This window comes from Ursus maritimus, unplaced genomic scaffold (assembly GCF_017311325.1).
Source record: "Ursus maritimus isolate PB19 unplaced genomic scaffold, ASM1731132v1 scaffold_13, whole genome shotgun sequence".
Taxonomy (NCBI): domain Eukaryota; kingdom Metazoa; phylum Chordata; class Mammalia; order Carnivora; family Ursidae; genus Ursus; species Ursus maritimus.
In genome coordinates, this window is record NW_024423675.1 from 38,653,076 (window position 1) to 38,670,812 (window position 17,737).

At 40.6% G+C, this 17,737-nt stretch overlaps 1 protein-coding gene and 1 non-coding gene across 2 annotated transcripts in view; one reads left to right on the forward strand and one right to left on the reverse strand.

The window, feature by feature from the left end:
- Positions 1-17,737, reverse strand: part of EPB41L2 (erythrocyte membrane protein band 4.1 like 2) — a 208,537-nt gene that overhangs the window by 150,345 nt on the left and 40,455 nt on the right. The window lies entirely within an intron of this gene.
- Positions 7,396-7,543, forward strand: LOC121102320. The gene has a single exon (XR_005834441.1). It is a non-coding gene; the product is annotated as a U4 spliceosomal RNA (small nuclear RNA).

Consider the following 17,737-nt stretch of genomic DNA (forward strand, 5'->3'; position numbering starts at 1 on the left):
GAAAAGAAAAAAAAAAAAAACCCACCAGAATGCCAAGGACCAGGATTAATTACAAAAAGCGAGTATCTGAACATACTGGATGAAGAAAGATCATAATCAGGACCCTACGCTGATTGTTCCTCTTTTACTTGAAGTGTATGTACTTTATCTGCAGGAGATAGTATCCTAGACAACAATTTGAGGACTTTTATATTGTGGAAAAACAGTTTTAATGGTAAACAGCGGACTCTGATTAAAATAAGCAGAACCAGTAAATATGTTACCAACGGGGACATTTTTCTCATAACAATTCATTTTTCATCAATCGTTAGCCCTACTTTGAATCTCTACCCAACTAATCTTCCTCAACTCCGGTTCTGATCACACCATTCATCTGTTTGGACAACCTCAGTATCTACAGAAAGAAAACCCGAATTCTTTCACGTGAAACGTAGAGTCCTCCAGGCTCTGGCTAGCGCCTCCTTTCCAACCTCTCTGCTCAGGTCCATGAGGAATTCTACTGTTGAGGGAAATCTACTCCAATCTGCAGGCTCACACTGCTGGCCTCTTCTCAAAAGTCAGTGGGCTGCAGCCCGCCTGTCATCTCCCCTACCACGGGGCCAGTCCAGCTCCCATGCTAGGAACTTGCCAAAGGCCACCCCACCACTCCCAGCTCAATGCCTCTCCTCGCTCCCCCTCTTCCCTCAGCACTTCTCCACAGGCCAGGCCCTATGCCCACAGCTCACCTACCGAATACATCTGTTACCCCTCTCTGTACCCTTCACAGCAAAAACACACCCCTATGCACAAAGTTACACTTAGTATGTTTGCGTAGAAAGAAATGAGGTTGTAAGAAAATACTTTTAAGAAATTCAAGCACCTATTTTTTCAAACAATTCCAGGTATCATAAGCTTGTTTTTCTATTATCCAACATAATCACCTTAATGATTCAATAAAGAAGGCCTAATATTAAACAACACTCTAATGGAATATTATTTTGGCACATTTATGAGAAATCTCAGACCATCTTTTAAGATTCGTGTTAGTAAAGCGTGAGGAGTGGGGGATTTACCACCTTCAGTCTGCATGATTGGTTGTCATGGATTAAGACTGGCCTAAAGGGCCATTATCTTCAAAAAGGGTATTAAATTCTAAGAAAAAAATAAATAAAAGTGGTTTCAAGTAAGTCCTATGACAATATATTTTGGAACATGCAGTTCTCCTGAACCATATAATTTTAGATATGGGAGGGACTGAAAAAATTAAGCCAATTCTTTACATCACAGATACTAGAGAATCTAAAAAATTTTAAATGGAGCGAAATGACTGAAGGATCCTTTTAGAATGTCCTGAGCAGAGGCAGAAACCTAACCTCTTGGCGAAGGATATCTGCCATGTAGTTCTCATTTGCATTAATCTGTTAAATCAACCAGGTGATGAGCTCATTTCTGAACGAATTTGCCCCTCAGCACTTTCTAAAAAGCATATTTTTCCCCAAACACACTTTCCTCTTGATATCCTCTCCCAATGCACCTCACACTGCTGAGCTCCCAACTCCCTACAGGTGTAAAAACAGTATGAAACTGTCGAGTAGTTAAAAAAACAACAGCCATGGGCATTACTATAATCTCTCCTTCGTGCACAGCATTTATCTGATGAAAGCACGGAGGATCTTCCTTTCACCGCTCCAGTTGGTACAGAAATCACAGCAGAAAGCGGGGACGAGGAATGGCTGGAAAAGAGAAGGGGCACCTGTCCAGAAAAGCAGCAGCTGTGGCAATCAGAACTGAGACCTCAGACAAGAAATTCACTACTTTATGCTTCTGGAACACACACACAAAATTGTGTAACGGTTACACAGAACTTTTAGAATATAGCTGTATAAATACAATGGAAGCTTGTCTTCCAGGAAAGCGGCCAACCCAAATACCTACCGCACACCCAAACGTGGACCAGATCTGCGCTGGTTCCTCACTGGTCATCACTCTGTACTTACTTCTGCCTGACAGCACCCTGAGCAGACAGAATTCACGGATATTCGTTCCCTTCTAGGAGAATGGCATTGTAAATAACACAAATACCTCTCATGCGGTCAAAAGAGAGCATCCAAACAAAAGCACCAACTCACATTTACCGGTAATGCTTTCACTGGGTAATCACAGAGCTCTTCAGAACTCACACCTGCAGCCCAGGTCTGCAATCAGCGCTAGCACCTTGCTCATTGGCACCGCAGAATCCAAGGACACCTGGATTAGGATAAACGCCTTAAGTCGCAGTGCTGACACAATTCAGTTCCTAACGCTTATGTCAGAGGGGGCCCAGCCCGGGGCAGGCAATAATACGACGAGTACTAGAACCCAACAGTAAACATAAGTCTCTTCTAAGTCTCTTCGGGAAGGAGAATTCCTTTTCCAATCATAAAATTCCCAGGTTATTTTACTCCTTTTGCGGAACCAAACAGGTGGAAGATAATTCCAAAAGGCCTAGAGGGTATGAGGAGCCATCATTACTTAAATTAAAAAAAAAAAAAAAAAGACTCCAAGAGAAATAAGCTCACACTCAAGCAACACATGAAACTGCACAAGCACATTGCAACTACACATTTAAGGGACAAGAGCAGACATCAGCGCACGCGCACACTCATCGCACACGGGGTCCTTGGTCCATAAGGTGGTGTGGCTGCTTTCCAGTGCAGCTCCTGAAATGGGTCTCCTTTTGCATCACATCTTCTCTGTCCTGACACTTTCTATAGTGAACAAGTCAGGAGACAAGTCGTTGATCAAAAAGGAGATTCTTTATATTATACCAAATTAAACTTTTTGGTACACTAGAGAATAAATTAAGTACAGTATCATAAATGCAGAGCACCGTCAGGAAAGAATTTTTTTTTTTTTTAATTCTGTGTCTTCCTACTTTAGCTGTTCAGGCTATGTCCATCCTATTTCTCTAGCACTTAAACTGTCATCTCTAGTCAAGTACCCCACCCACCCCAATCATTTGAAAAACTTCTGGAAAAGCACCAAAAGTATAATCAGTTTTGCCAAATGACATTCAGATTCTGTCCCCACCCTAATATTTGGCTATTTATCCTTATTTCTCGATCTCTTTCCATTCTTTCTTCTGTCCTCGTGCCCCCACCTACAAATATATCCTAGTAATTATTCCCTTTCTTCCCCACTCCCTATTTCTCAGACTTTCTACACTAAATTTCTTCATGCCTTTCATTCTGCCTTCGATTCTTCCCTCAAGATGCAGAAAGCCAAGATGTACAAAATTATTAAGTCTTCAAGATGCAGAATCTGCTGGAGACTTCCCGTGGAGGAGTTTTTCCAAGAAAAACAACAACAGAGGATTCTCCATCACCTGTTTTTTTAGACATCCCTCCAAGTTCACTAAAGTCACTTTAGCTGTTTTGGTTTGTTCTAGATCGACCAAGGTCAAACAGAGGTGAGGGTGAGTCTGATAGCAAATCATGCTAGACTTGTTTCTTCTGTAGAGATATTCCGGCAATCGATGGTGCCAGCATGACTAATAGTTCACAGAGGTAAAAGAAGAGACCACGTGCCCGACTTTGCCCTAAATGTGCTCGGCACCTTTTTAACAAGTCTGAGTAGTAACAGTGCAAACCTAGCAGGTGCTCTGCTAGAACTGTGAAGACACAGCAAAAAAGGAGGGCAAAGAGAGAGGCAGGGAGGAAGGGGAACGACAGGACAACCTCCCCATCCTTGAGGAGCTGATAAACTAGACGCTCACACTCACAACCCCAGGAAAAGTTACCATTCATCAAACACTCGAATGTCAAGACAAACAGAAGAAAAGCCGTAAGACAGAGGGAGCAACTGCCAACGGAATGATGCCGCTGAGAATTCCTATGGGAATTCAGCAGAAGAAAGCAAATCTATTCCAGAGTAGAAGAAATTAATTAATTGTTTGGCAAAGCCACTAAAAAGTTTTAAGAGACTTACTGGTTTTAACATGGAGGAAATGAAAAAGCTTCGAATACACGGATGCTTATTCTAAATGTAAAGCCTACATTTTTAACCTCCACTCCTCTCAGGTTCACCTCAAATAACCCTAAAATAGCAGCAATTCAGCCATATCATAATGGTTTTCAAACTTCTCCAAAGTACCGGGGGCAAATTAGCTACACAGGTGTGTTTGGGTAGTTTCAAGGTTTCACTTTTTTCATATTCAGAGTTAAAGTTAGATGGATTTAATGATCTAGGGCAATGATCTCTAACGTATCCTAGAGGATAATACCTCACAAATTCTCCCCGGTAAATAAAGTGACATAGGCAGCCGCGTACAGTGAGAAGTAAATGGGAAAGGGTGGAACCAGTTCCGATTCCAGCACTGAGAGAAACAACTTTGAGCAAGTCACTTAACTTCACTTTTCTAAATTTCCTCATCTAGAAAATGGAGGAAAGAGGAGTTCTCTCTTAAAGTGCCTTACAGTTCTAAAATTCTACGTTAAAAAAAAAACTACTTGGCATGGCAAACTGCACACAAAATGAAGCTTGGATGAAAACAGAAATCAAATCCAAATATACAGTTTGAGCCCTGAAGTCTTTATTATATAAGCTAGGAGGAGGGTACAAGGATAAACACAATACTAAGTGATTATGGCTACAAGTGAGAATCAAGCTTTTATTATTTATGGTTCTCTGTATTCCAAATTTTATTCAACAAACATGTAAGTTTATCATTAAAAAGATCCAATCCCTTGAATCCAAGCTTAACGTTTGGAATCCGAGCTCCTCAGCCTCTATGAAATATGCCAGAAATCAGAGTTCTCTTAGAAACATTATAATCCAGTCCTCAATGAGGGGGGCAGCAGAGGGGTGTAAACGCTCAACTTTGTTCTTCCACAGCTATTTTTCTCATCTAGTCTGAATCCCCTCCTCTGTCCCCACCCTTCCCCTTAAAAATCTCTTGGGAGTGATTGAACGCAAGTAACCTAAAACTGGAATTTCTGGGACTGTCTGCTTCTCAGAAAGCACTGTATTCTCATCTTGCTACCTCTATAGACACACACACAGAACTGAATTTCATACTTATTTTCGCAACAAAACCTCACAGGAGTCCCTAAGTATTCTTTGTAAGAAGGGAGGAGCGGGACGCGGCAGGCTGCGTAGGAAAAAAGAATGATGTGGCACCTGTGGAGGTGAGGTCATCACCAGCCACGGCTCTGAAGGGTCTCTAGAAAACAAGGTGTGGCGAGGATCCCCAAGCCCACCTAACCCTACTTCACAAAAACACAGTCCTTCCTGGCCCTAGAAAACCTTACTCACACTTGACAGCTCTTCTTAGGAAGCCCTATACTTGCAACTTTTCAGCTTTAAACATTCTGTAGAGCATGGCATCAAATACTGTCAGGACCATCTTTGGAAAGCTAAACTTAGCTGCTCTAAACTGTATATAGTATCCGGCAGGCCTGAAAAGGACGAACTCTGCACTCCTGTCTATAGGCAGGGTATAGGGACTCCCGACTCACAACAGGCCCGACTGAAAGAAAGAACCACACATACATCCCAACTCCAAATGAAGTGATGACTTGGTTGCAAAAGGGGTGGGCACAGCGGGGAATGAGGCCAGATGTCAAAAGTGAAATCCTGGGGCACCTCGCTGGCTCGGTCAATGGAGCACATGACTCAATCTCAGGGTTGTGAGTTTGAGCCCCACCTTGGGTGTAGAGAGGACTTAAAAGTAAAATCTTTAATAAAAATAAAATAAAATTGAGAGGCAAGCCTCAATCAATCCTCGTTCTATAAAATGAGGCTAGGAAAACATAATGCATGGCTATTCATACAGATAAAAATAAAATACTGTTGGCAGAATGATGGTTGTTAACATAAACACTAAGCTAATGTTAGCTATTATTTCTTGCCCCACAGTAACAGTCATTAAACGGAATACTAACTCCTCGAGTTTACTTAAGAGCCAATGAATCTATAATGCACCTGACAGTACTTGAAAATTTAATGGCAAATTTTAACACTTCTAGGAAAATACACAAGGAGTTTTAATTACAACACATTTGCTCCCCAGAAAGAATGGGTGAGAGATGACCCTTTCTGCCACCCTCCATTCACAGTAGAAAACAAGGAAGAATCCCTATCCTGCCTCTCTTCCAGCGAGGGGCCCCACCCAGAGATGGGGTAACTGACACGAGCTTGGGGTAAGAACTCAGGGCGACAGGGGGTAAAGTGCTATAGGAACCTGGACCTCCACCCAATCTCCTAACTCCCCAACCCACCACGGACTGGTCACCTTTCCCTCCCATTTTAAGAGCCACAGAATGTAGCCTCGTGCTTCCTTCCCACTGCCAACGCCTGACCAAGATGATCCAATATAAAGGGAAACTAGACTCTCCGCCTCCCAGGTTCAGTCCAGAAAGCAACACAGACCTCTCACAACTTACTACCAGGATTTTACTACTCCTAACAATGGGGAGGTGGCCGAGGAAAATCTAAATATGTGTGTGTGTTCACGTCTGTTCTAAAGCCAAAGCCAAAATCTCACTCAGATGCTAATGCTAATATTTCTTCATGTTTAAAAAATCATGAACACAGCAGGAGGAAGACACTAGAACTTAAATCTTGCAAATCGCAAGACCGCGTCTACTTGATTTTTTTATAAAGAGGATTTTTTATAAAATCCTCTAAAAATTGATTTTCAACTATCTATTACCTACTATGTGTTCTACAGTCGACCCATCACTGGGAAAAACGCAGAAAGCTCTCTCCCTGGGACCCAAAGCACACCAAACGCCTCCTCTCCTCACTGCCTCGTTTTTAAAAGATCTTAGCAATGACCCAGACTCTGGTACTTCCCTAACTGAAGTCTGACAGTGAAGCTGCGGAGACCCAGTGTTGAGCCAGAGCTCACCCCGTATCTGAGCCACACTTCTCTCCACCCCCCACAATGTTTCAAGTTACTAGGGAAGATGGGAGCTGAATCCCAAACCTTCACATGTATAAAGCATTCCAAATCGAAATCACTTTTATTACCATACTCCTACTCCTTTTTATAAGGCACAGTGTCTGTGTGTGTATGTGTGTGTGTATGCGTGTGTGTCTGTGTCTGTGTGTATGTATGTGTGCGCGCGCAATTCCCAATGATCCCGCCCTCCTCACCATCTTAGTTACACATTCCCAGTCATAGCCCAAGCACTGGCTTTCAAACTTTTCCAAATGTGACCCAGAGTAAAATATTTTCCTTCCCTCCAACCCAGTTTGCAAATACAATGTAAACACACCCAGTTTTAATGGAAACAAAGTTTTCAAAGAACTATGTGCTAAATCCAGCCCCCACCCCTGGGTTCAGTGAGCCTTCTGCCAGTGGATTTCCTCAGCCAGAAAAAAAGGACACCTCTTTCCTGCCACTGCCCCTCTTCTTCCCTCTCCCAAAGGGGACGATTTGTGCAGGGGCAGTATTATGGCCCGTGAGGCTGATCCGAAACATGATTACTGCTAATTGAAAACCTTTCCCAAAGAGGGAACCTTTTTTTTTAATTCATGTAAAAACTCTGCATAGGCTAGATAAGACCCTGACTCTCATGTTGTTTATTCTTTTTCATATTCTAAATGCCCGTCCTAGCCATCTAAAAGGATTTCTTGAAAAATCCTGCCCTAGATCTATAATCCTACTATTATCTTAATTTCCTGCATCTCGACCTTTGATTATCTTCCATCTTTCTAGCTCAATCCCTCTTGAACCCCAACTCCAGCAATTCTTTGTTGCCCTCCTTCAGCACCTTGCATCCCACGGGCCACCATGATAGCCTTAACCCCCTGCTCTTCTATCCTCCAGCCTGTTCCACCTAACTCGGGCCTTACTTGCACCCATTCAGCAAAAACAAAAGTAGCTCTGGTGATTTTTCTCAAATTCACAGCCACAGACTTTAACCGGACTCCGATATTTCCAGAAATCCTAGGACAGTTCCCTCATCAACCCACCCTACACTTCCACTCTCCTGGACACAGATTTCACACCTGGGCAAAAAGCTAAAAAAAAAAAAACAAAAAACAAAACAAAACAAAAAAACTGTAGACCGAAAACATAGGACACTGGAAACTGGATCTTCCTATGGGATCAGGCACAATCTAGCTACAGCTGTCCTCCAATAAGGAAAACCTGATATTGCTTAATGATCTCAAAGTTATAAATAAAAGTTACTAGATTAAAAACAAAAAGACTTTGCAGTACAAGGCTGACTTCTAATAAGTTTAAGAGCATTTAGCCACTAAAGAATAAAAAAGTGTATTTACTCTCAGAAGTGTTTTCTTTTTTGGAAAACGTTTCCCAATATCCTCTTTAATTCTCTTACCAAAGTAGTCCATGTGCAGCTACGCCCTGCCTCTCTAATCACTGACAGGCATAACAGTGTATTGTCCAAATATAATTTGTTCAACCATGCAAACACCTGTGCGATCAAGCATGTTCAATTTGCAAGGGACAAGTCCAATGGCATGGCCACAGTGATAAGCACAGATGCCCTGCTAGTGGGTCTTTTGCTGAAAGAAAGCTTTTCCCATAATTATCTCTATTTTGAATCAAAATGTCTAATAAATGCTTTCACATAATTCAACAGAAAAACAAGACACACACACTATAGAGTTGCTATTTACTCTAACCCAGGCCACTAATGGTGACATTAATGCACATTAAAAAATCCCAGGGTAAAAGGAAGTTGTGTCTCTTGAATTCAAGGGCCAAGAGAAGGAAAGCTAAGGAAACATAATGTGCCTAAGGAGGCCCTAAGAGGTCAAGGCCAGAATGTAACGTACCAGGTAGGAGCGGTGTTACAGCGAAATCACCGCAGGACCTCAAGAGTCATTTCTATCACTTTAAAATACAGTTCTTTCTGGAGGGAGGGAACACACACGACTCACACAGTTGAGAAATCTAGACCGAAATCACACTGCCAGCAAACAGGCAGACTATATTCCAGCACAGGCAGATAACACAAGCCCTCCGGAGCAAGAAGACAATTAAGCTTGAAGGAACCTCAGGAAGAGGACACGGACACCACTTGGACCTGCCATCCGTAGGTGGCCAAGGCCATGGGCTAGCCTACCAGCCTCAGTCATGCAGAATGAGAAAAAAAAAAAAAAAGTGCACAATGGTCCAGCTAATATAACAATCCCTACCTTCGCTTACTTACACTCCTTCCCCATTACACTTTGACTTTCAAACACCTACCATTTCCTCCTTTGATTTTAAGGTTGGTAAATTGTTTGCTTCTCCTCCTCCACCACCATTTAGTCATTCAACATTTAGGGAATAAAGGGTCAGTATGTACCCAGCACTGTGCTAGGACATCATAACCTAGTAAGTGACACATGGAGAAAGCCAATGATGACAAATTCATTGTATAAAATACCTACATAAAGCAAGCTGGTAAGGGGGGCGGGGGAAAGCCTAAGAACAGAGAATGGAGTGAGGTAAAGTGGAGCCATCTCTGAAGGATCAAGGAGCAAAGAAAGGTAGAGATTTCCATGCACTTGCAACAGCATCAAGATACCACTGCAAGTTACTCCTTTCAACTTTTAACATTTAATCACATCACAAAAATAAGGCACAACTCACGAGGTAATAAAATACAAAAGTCAATTTCCCTAATGTGGTAGTTATTCGATAAACATTGAACCTAGAGATTTCTTCTTAAGCTCATCTAAAAATTCCACTTATCCGTTATATTTTAGTGTCCAGTTTACAAAGCTCATCAACACTTGCTCCTGTGGGTGTGTGTGGACCTACCTAGAGCACTCACAACTGCACACTCCGGTACTCAATGTAATTATGAGAGGCACGCTAGGACCTTCATCCCAGTCAAAACTTTGGTGGGTAATCCCTTTTATTCTTTCGCTTCTCTCCCACCCCAAACCAAAGTAGCTCCTGTACCATTGGTAACAGGCAGTCCATTTATCGTGATGAAGATAATGGCAGATAATACTTCAAAGGTGTGTTGCTGCCCTCCTCACCATCAGGATGGGGGCTGAAGGTAGAGTAGGAAGCAGCGGAAAGACACTCCAATGTAAGGTCAACTTGTGTTATATGGCTTAGGGCTGGGTGAGCAGACAGATGGAGAGCCTCTTCCTCCAGCTCTCAAATAGAAAATAAAACTTACCTAGTTACCATGGAGTTGTTTTGCTATGAAAAAAATCTCATGAAGACAGAAACCACTTCTAATTAATTAGATTTCGTCTGTGCCCTATGGTAGCTACGTCAAGGTTTTCAACTTCTGTACGATGGACATTTTGGCCAGGTAATTTTTTTTTTTTTTTAAGATTTTATTTATTTGTCAGAGAGAGAGAGAGCACAAGCAGGCAGAGCGGCAGGCAGAGGGAGAAGCAGACTCCCCGCTGAGCGGGGAGCCCAACTAGGGACTCGATCCCAGGACCCCGGGATCACGACCTGAGCAGAAGCAGATGCTTAACCGAATGAGCCACCCAGGCGTCCCTGGCAATTCTTTGCTGTGAGGTGCTGTACTGTGTATCGTAAGATGTTTAGCGCAAGCCTAGTCTCTCTGCACTAGATGCTAGTAGCACACCCTCAAGTCATGGCAATCACAAACGTCTCCAAACATTACCAAATGTCCCTCAAGGGACAAAAAAACAAAACAAAAACAAAAAACAAAAAACACCCACCCACCCCCTCCCCGGTTGAAAACAACAGCACTAGATTTTGAGCCTCAGGCTCTCTATTAAATATACGATAAAGAAGAAAGTGATATTAACAAACAGGACGAAATATTAAGAAAAGGTTAGGTCTTAACCAGCTATTGTCTGCATCTCAATGAAAAGCTAACAGACATCCCCAATGGAAAAGAAAGATCAAAACGAAGGCCAAAAAAGTAAAGCGAGGTCTGGAACATTTAAGCCATGGTTAGTACAGGTGTGATGGAAGCCGCAATTGGGAAAAAGATTAGTGAAAACATTAAAAACGAACCAAGTCTATCTTCATTCCACAAACCGAAGCCCATTCTACGAGGAAGAAAACCAACCAACCACCACAACTTGTACCAGACTTAAAATTTACCAAATGAATATCTGATATCTGAAACCGTACCTATTTTGAAATAATTAGGAACACACACCAGACTTCAAATCTGACAGGCTCCAACCATTTTCCGGTACATGACAGCCCTGCCTAAGCTACTTCTCTAACGCAGAGAAGTAAACGACGTAACCAGCGCGAGGACATTCGCACGGCGCGTGGTACGCTGTAAGTACTACTTCTACGGCAATTACCAGTAGGTCCGTATACGTATTTTAGACACGTACTTCTCACCCTGCCAAAATGAAGAAAACACTTCCAATAAGTCAACTGGGAAAAAAAAATTCCTGTAAAAATACACACTCTACATGCCAAGATTTACCAAGACTTTTTCAAGGCAGGAGAAAAGTGAATTACCATTCAAGCCCATGGTTACAAAAAAATATATAAATGCTGGGGGTTTTTGTTTGTTTGTTTTTAGGTACCACATTATGCACCACTTGTGCTAACTCCAAGTATATTCCCCAGGTTTTTATCCAAATCAACCAAAATAACACCCCTGTAAGCAGCTGAGTTTAAAACTTCACTCTCTAAAATATCTACAAAGCCTAACAATCAAGTGGGAAAGAAGAGCATTTTCTCACACATACCCGGAGCCAGTCTGAAGTTGCTGTTTTTGCCTCACAGAAGTTGTTTTCTAGCCACAAGCTACTACAAATTGTTCAGACCTTTTGGCAGCAACACAGGAAACTGCCCTTTTCACCCGTTCTCCCACAAAAATGTAGTCAATTTCTAGGCAGGCCCATCTCTCAAGGCTACTTGCTTTATGGAGCCAAATGCACACCATTTTTCATTTAGCAATACGCAAGGGCCCCAAATAGTTTGCATTTTTGTGAAGAAAACTGAACGCAAGTCACCAAAGACCTGTGGGCAAAGCTCTGCATGAAATCAGCTCATAAAGTGTGCTCCACCACACTTTACACCAGCCTCAGAAATTTACAGGGCATTTGGCATTCCAGCTGTTTCTGTTTTATCCAGCTCGTCCAGGAGGCAATAGGCAACACGTGAAGCCATTTCCTGCGCTTAATTGTCCTTGGCTTCCCACCATTCTCAACTTGCCATGTTTCAAATAAGTAGGTAAAAAAAAAAAAAAAAAAAAAAAGGTACATCTGCCTTTCGATTTAAAATAAAATAATAACCTCAAATGTTCCCTTTGAATCTGGGTTTTTCCACAATCTTAAGGATCACATAAAGGTATTTGAGCAAGCCACACAGATGAAGTGGAAGTTTCTCTCAAATTTTATTCGGGCATACAAATCAATCTCTATTTTTCTCCCTCAAATACGTAAGCGGAGGTGAGGGTAGGAGGTGGTAAGTTACTCAACAACCGGAACACTTCATTTGTAACGGGTAAAGCTGAAATTGCCTTTTGAAAGCAAAATTAAAGAACCTTTTAAAACTAGGATTCCTTTCATCCCATTTGGCTTGAAATTTCACAGACAGGGCATTTATTAAAACAACAACAACAACAAACAACGACAACAAATTAAGAAGACTGACTGGCAAGAAGCATCACCAGTTACCAAATAAAGCCGGACACTACCCTGCCGGGGTGACCAGATGCCAAAAGGCAAGCTGATGAATCAAGCTCGCAATTCACAGACTGAAAAAAAAATCAGCCCAGTATTTTCCAGGGAATGGTTACTGTCTCCAAAAATGACTTGTAACCTCGAACAAGTTCCAGTATGACACAAAGGAACTTCTCCAGAAGGGTACGATATCCGAAACTGTCCAAAAACCACGGAGACCAGAATGATAAGCAAAGGCACCTGGATTCAATTATACACGCCCATTAGTTTGATTTAATAAAAGATAATCCAAAGAATATTTTTTCAGAGTCCAACATTAACAGTAATTTAAAATATGTTCAAGTTCAGAACTCCTTTTCAAAGATACACTGAATTATTGCAGCAAAATAGATCCTATAGATTATACCGAGGGTGGGACCCGGAAGGCAAAGCAAGGAATCCGAATTCAAAATTCAAAGGAAAATCCTTACCTGTCTAGTAGGTAGAAACCTTGCTTGCCTATATCTAAGTACAAGAGGCACACCTTGTTATTTTAGGTCATCTTCCCAATTTAAATAGATTGACGGCACAGAGGACAAGTGCTAATTGCAAACACGCTTTCATTCACTGCTTGTGTTAACTGATAATAAACCAAACCATCTTTCATCTCCACAAGCAAAACAGAATATCAAAGAGCTCTCACAGTATGATTTATCAGCTTGTCAGCATCTTCAAAGGACATGTAATTGTTAATATTTATGAGAAAGTGTATATGGAAGGAGCAGGAAGAAATGGCCTCCCTGACGGAGACTGACTGTGTAGGTATGAGGTAGTGTTGTGTGCTGAACACCAGCATGAAACGGCCGTAAGGCAATCACCAGAGAAACAGAAAAAGCCCTTCCAGAGTTAACTGTCCCCATCTTCACACGACTTACTTTCGAGTAAGTAAACAGCAATAGAAGAACAGCTACCCCAAGGTTATCCAGAGGTCTGGCATGAGAAGACAAAGCACTCAAGTTCAAACACATGGGTTTTCTGGCCCATGTTAGAAAAAAATCAAGCTTGGGAAAATCTACTTCAGATTTGAGCTAAATAGGCAACTAAGGACTCTCTTTACTACTGTTACATGTTCCAATTGCTCACGCATTAGAAAACCCATCTTAAAATATACCTGGACTTTTCTAAACAGCAGAAGAGTTGGAAAATATAGACTTGGGCACTGATTTCTGTCAGTTCTCAGCCGACTCCCACCCCATATTCAATTAGTATTTATTGTGCAGTTACTATATGTTACAAAAAAAAAAAAAAGTGCAGTGAGATGGATAAGGAGCTCACAAGACACAGATGTATTTGTTACCAAGTGGGTTATGTCTGCATCTGTATTTACACACCATAAATGTGGCCAGGGTGCTTTGTTTGCTCGTTTGTGTGTTTTTGTTTTTGAAGTATTTCTGTGTAGTTTACTTTATAGATGGCAAGGGCACTGAAGGCCCTTCATGGGTCTAGAATGAAAACCTCTACACATATGGCTTCAATCAAGCTAGCAGTCTCTTGAGGATAGGTTCCAGCTCTGAATCGTCTACATCCATGTGCTGGAAAGGGTGAGAAGGGCAGTTCTCTGTGTTGCTGCCAACGGCCTGAACAAATCGCAGTAGCTTGTGCTGGAGAATAACTTCTCTACGAGGAAAACTGATCATTTCCCAGCTGTCTTAGCATACTTGTGTGAGACAATGGGATTCTTCTCTATTTACTCTTATTTTCTGCTACATCTTTTCCAGTGAAATCCTTCCCCGGAATGTTACAATCATGGGTCTTTAAATGATCTGACTAGTGAAAAGAATGTTTGAAAAGAATGCTTATTGAAAGTGTAATGGAAAACCAATTTCAGCACATATCTAACTGTGGAGTATTAGAATCTTTCCTAAAACATAAATTAATTAATTAAACTAAATCCTCCCTAGTCTTCTCTAGCCACAATACAGTACTAATTGTGTCCAGGTATTCAGTTCTAGAAAGTTCCTCATACACACATAGCACCACCAGACTGCTTGTTCACTCTGCACAAGATGAACAAGCTCATAGCCCTTAATAAACCAATCTAGTAATGAAGAGAAAGAGAAAGGGCAGAATATCTTGGGGCGGGGGGAGAATGTGTATAATCATCCAGTGCATACCAAGGTTGAAGAACTGTATTCACTCCACGCCCCCATCCCCCACCCCCAGTCCCTGAAAACCAAAAAAGGCAATAAATCAGTAAGTCATCTACTTGAAAAACAAACAAGACTCACCGTTGGATCACTCCAATTAGACAGCCACTGCAATTCTGTTCAAAATATCACTTGTTCTGCTGCGTAAATGAAGTACACCTACACAATAAATTGTTTGCTGGAAAAAGCTATCAAACTACTATAAAAAGAACTAGAAATCAGAAAGTTAGGCCCAATTATTGCCACTTAATTTGAATAAGAATAAAAATCCTGCATGCGTATTATCTCAGAAAGTAATTAGAATAATTAAATGAAGACATTCATGAGTATTTTTACAAAGTGCTTTAAAAATTTAACATTATAGGGATGCCTGGGTGGCTCAGTCAGTTAAGAGTCTGCCTTCAGCTCAGGTCATGACCCCAGGGTCCTGGGATCAAGTCCCACATCGGGCTCCTTGCTCAGCCAGGAGCCTGCTCCTTGCTCTGCCTGCTGCTCTCCCTGCTTGTGCTCTCTCTCTTCTTCTGACAAATAAGTAAATAAAATCTTAAAAAAAAAATTAACATTATACCACTTGCTCAAGGAGCAGCTCTGGTTTTAACATCCCCAGTAAATAAGACACTGTCAGGAATAAAACAGGCAATGAACTAACATTGGCTGGATTTAAAAATCAATTTTTAGGCTTCCAGAAAATTCACTGATGAGTAGAAATATTTATTTGCCAAGGGGTGCATCTCTCGGTGGCTGTAGCTGATGACATTGTTTTGCATAGTTTCAATGTTGCTTCCATATTTTAAATAAGTATTATCCCCACATTCATAGTCTTCTGCATTTTTAGTTCAGGATTAAGTTTTTTCAGATTTATCTATGCTCATATATGTAGCTCTATGTAGTTCATACATATAGGTCATTCTTTTTAACTCCTATACAGTACTCCATCATAAAATAAACTTTCTTTTTCCCAGTTGATGGACAGTGTGTTTCCACTACTTTGCTAGTAAGATATCTCAGTGCCCACTGCTTCCATGTCTCCATGCAGAGGGACAGGAGTCTATGGAGTACGTATCTAGTGGAATGCTGGCTAGTGAGGTATGGTCAATTTTACCTGATACTGCCAAAATGTTCTCCAAGATGCCTGTACCAATTCCTATTCTCACCAAAAGTGAATACAAATAATAACTTCTATACATCTTCCTCAACACTTGATATTTTTAGATTCATATGATGATGGTTATGGAAAAGTCTCTTTTAACTTGCACTTCCTAACTATTAATGAAATTCATATGCTTACTGGCCATTTGGGTTTCCTGTTCTGTGAACTGCCTACAATTATCCTCAATTTTTCTATTAGGTTGTCTTTCTTATTGATGTATAGGGGTTGTTCATAAAACCTAGATTTTAATCCTTATAGGAAACGGGCTATTGTCAGTAGTCCTCCCTTAAAAAGCCACCTACAATGGCTAAAATAGACCAAAGTCTTTTTCTCATTTGACTACAAGTATGGGAGTAGGTGATTCATGACTGAAGCATCTAGTCAAAAAGATCATCACTGAACTAGCCTTTTATCCTCCTGCCCCGCCATCTTGAACATGTAGCTTCAACTTCTTCATTGCAACAAAGCTGCTGCAGCTCTAAACTTGATACCCATATTCCAGGCAAGAGGGGAAACAGGAAATACAAAGGCCAGACCCCATATTCAGAAAGCAAAGCTTTCCCAGAAATTCTTAGTTTACCCCTTATTGCACACAACCTCTGAAGGACATCAAAGGAGACAGCCAGCCATTTTTAAATGGGCACAAAATAGGGTTGTGTTTGTAAAGAAAGGAAGGCAACTAACAATGTCTTTTATCTTCCACCAATCTAAGCCTTTTCTTTCCAATGGAGTATATTTTCGTGTATGGAAGTTTAAGAGTCAAATTTCTCAATCTTTTTATCATTTGTATTATCTGTGTTCCCTACTCATCTTTTCATCTAAAAATTTTGAAGATTGGCTTTATGCCCTTAACTCTATTATGCATCTATAATGAATTTCTGCATATGGTATGAAGTAGGGAATGAAATTTCATTTTTTTGCCCATACGGACAATCAATGGATGTACTGACCCTCCTTCTTCAATAGTTCACCTTTTCCTACTGATTAAGACCACCACCTTTATAACAAGTTTCCTTATTTTGGTTTATATCAAGTTTCTGAGCTTATATTGGTTTATATCAGGTTCACTGGTCTAATTACCTATGCCTGCCACAACATTTTAGTAACTTTGATATGTGTGGTAGGGCAAGTCTTTCCAACTTGTTGTTCTTCAAAATTATTTTGGCTATTCTTGAACACATGCTCATTTACAAATGAATTTTAGGATGAACCTGCTTTGGATTTGGAGTGCATTTTCACTGAAATTATAGATGTGTTTGAGGAAAACTGGTATCTTTACAACATCAAGCATTCACAACAAGGAGCAGCTCTCCATTTATTCAGTCCTTCTTTTAGTCCTTTGGTGTTCCACAAATTATCCACAAAGATTTCACATCTTATTAGATTTGTTCCTAGGAAACAGAATTTCTATACTATTAGGAACTAGAAATAAGATCTTTACATAGCATTTTTAATTGGCTATCCCATGATTCACTTGGGTTTTGCATTCAGAATATTCTATAACTGTGAAAAAATGATTTTCATTCTGCCTTTCCAATACTTAAAGCTCATCTTGTCAAACTGTATTGACAAATTTCAAGAACCATATAAAAATGACAAAAAGTAGTATTTTTTTATCTTGTCCTTAAGAATATGCTACTATCATACCGTTATGTATAACACTAGACATTTTGAAAAAACACATAGCATATTAAATAATTATATACATTCCTAATTTAGTTAGCATTTTCATGAATATTAAAATTTCATTAAATTGCTCATCTAGCAATGATAAAATCTAGTAAAGGAATCTGAAATGGTATATTATTCTTACATTCTTTTTTTTATTTTA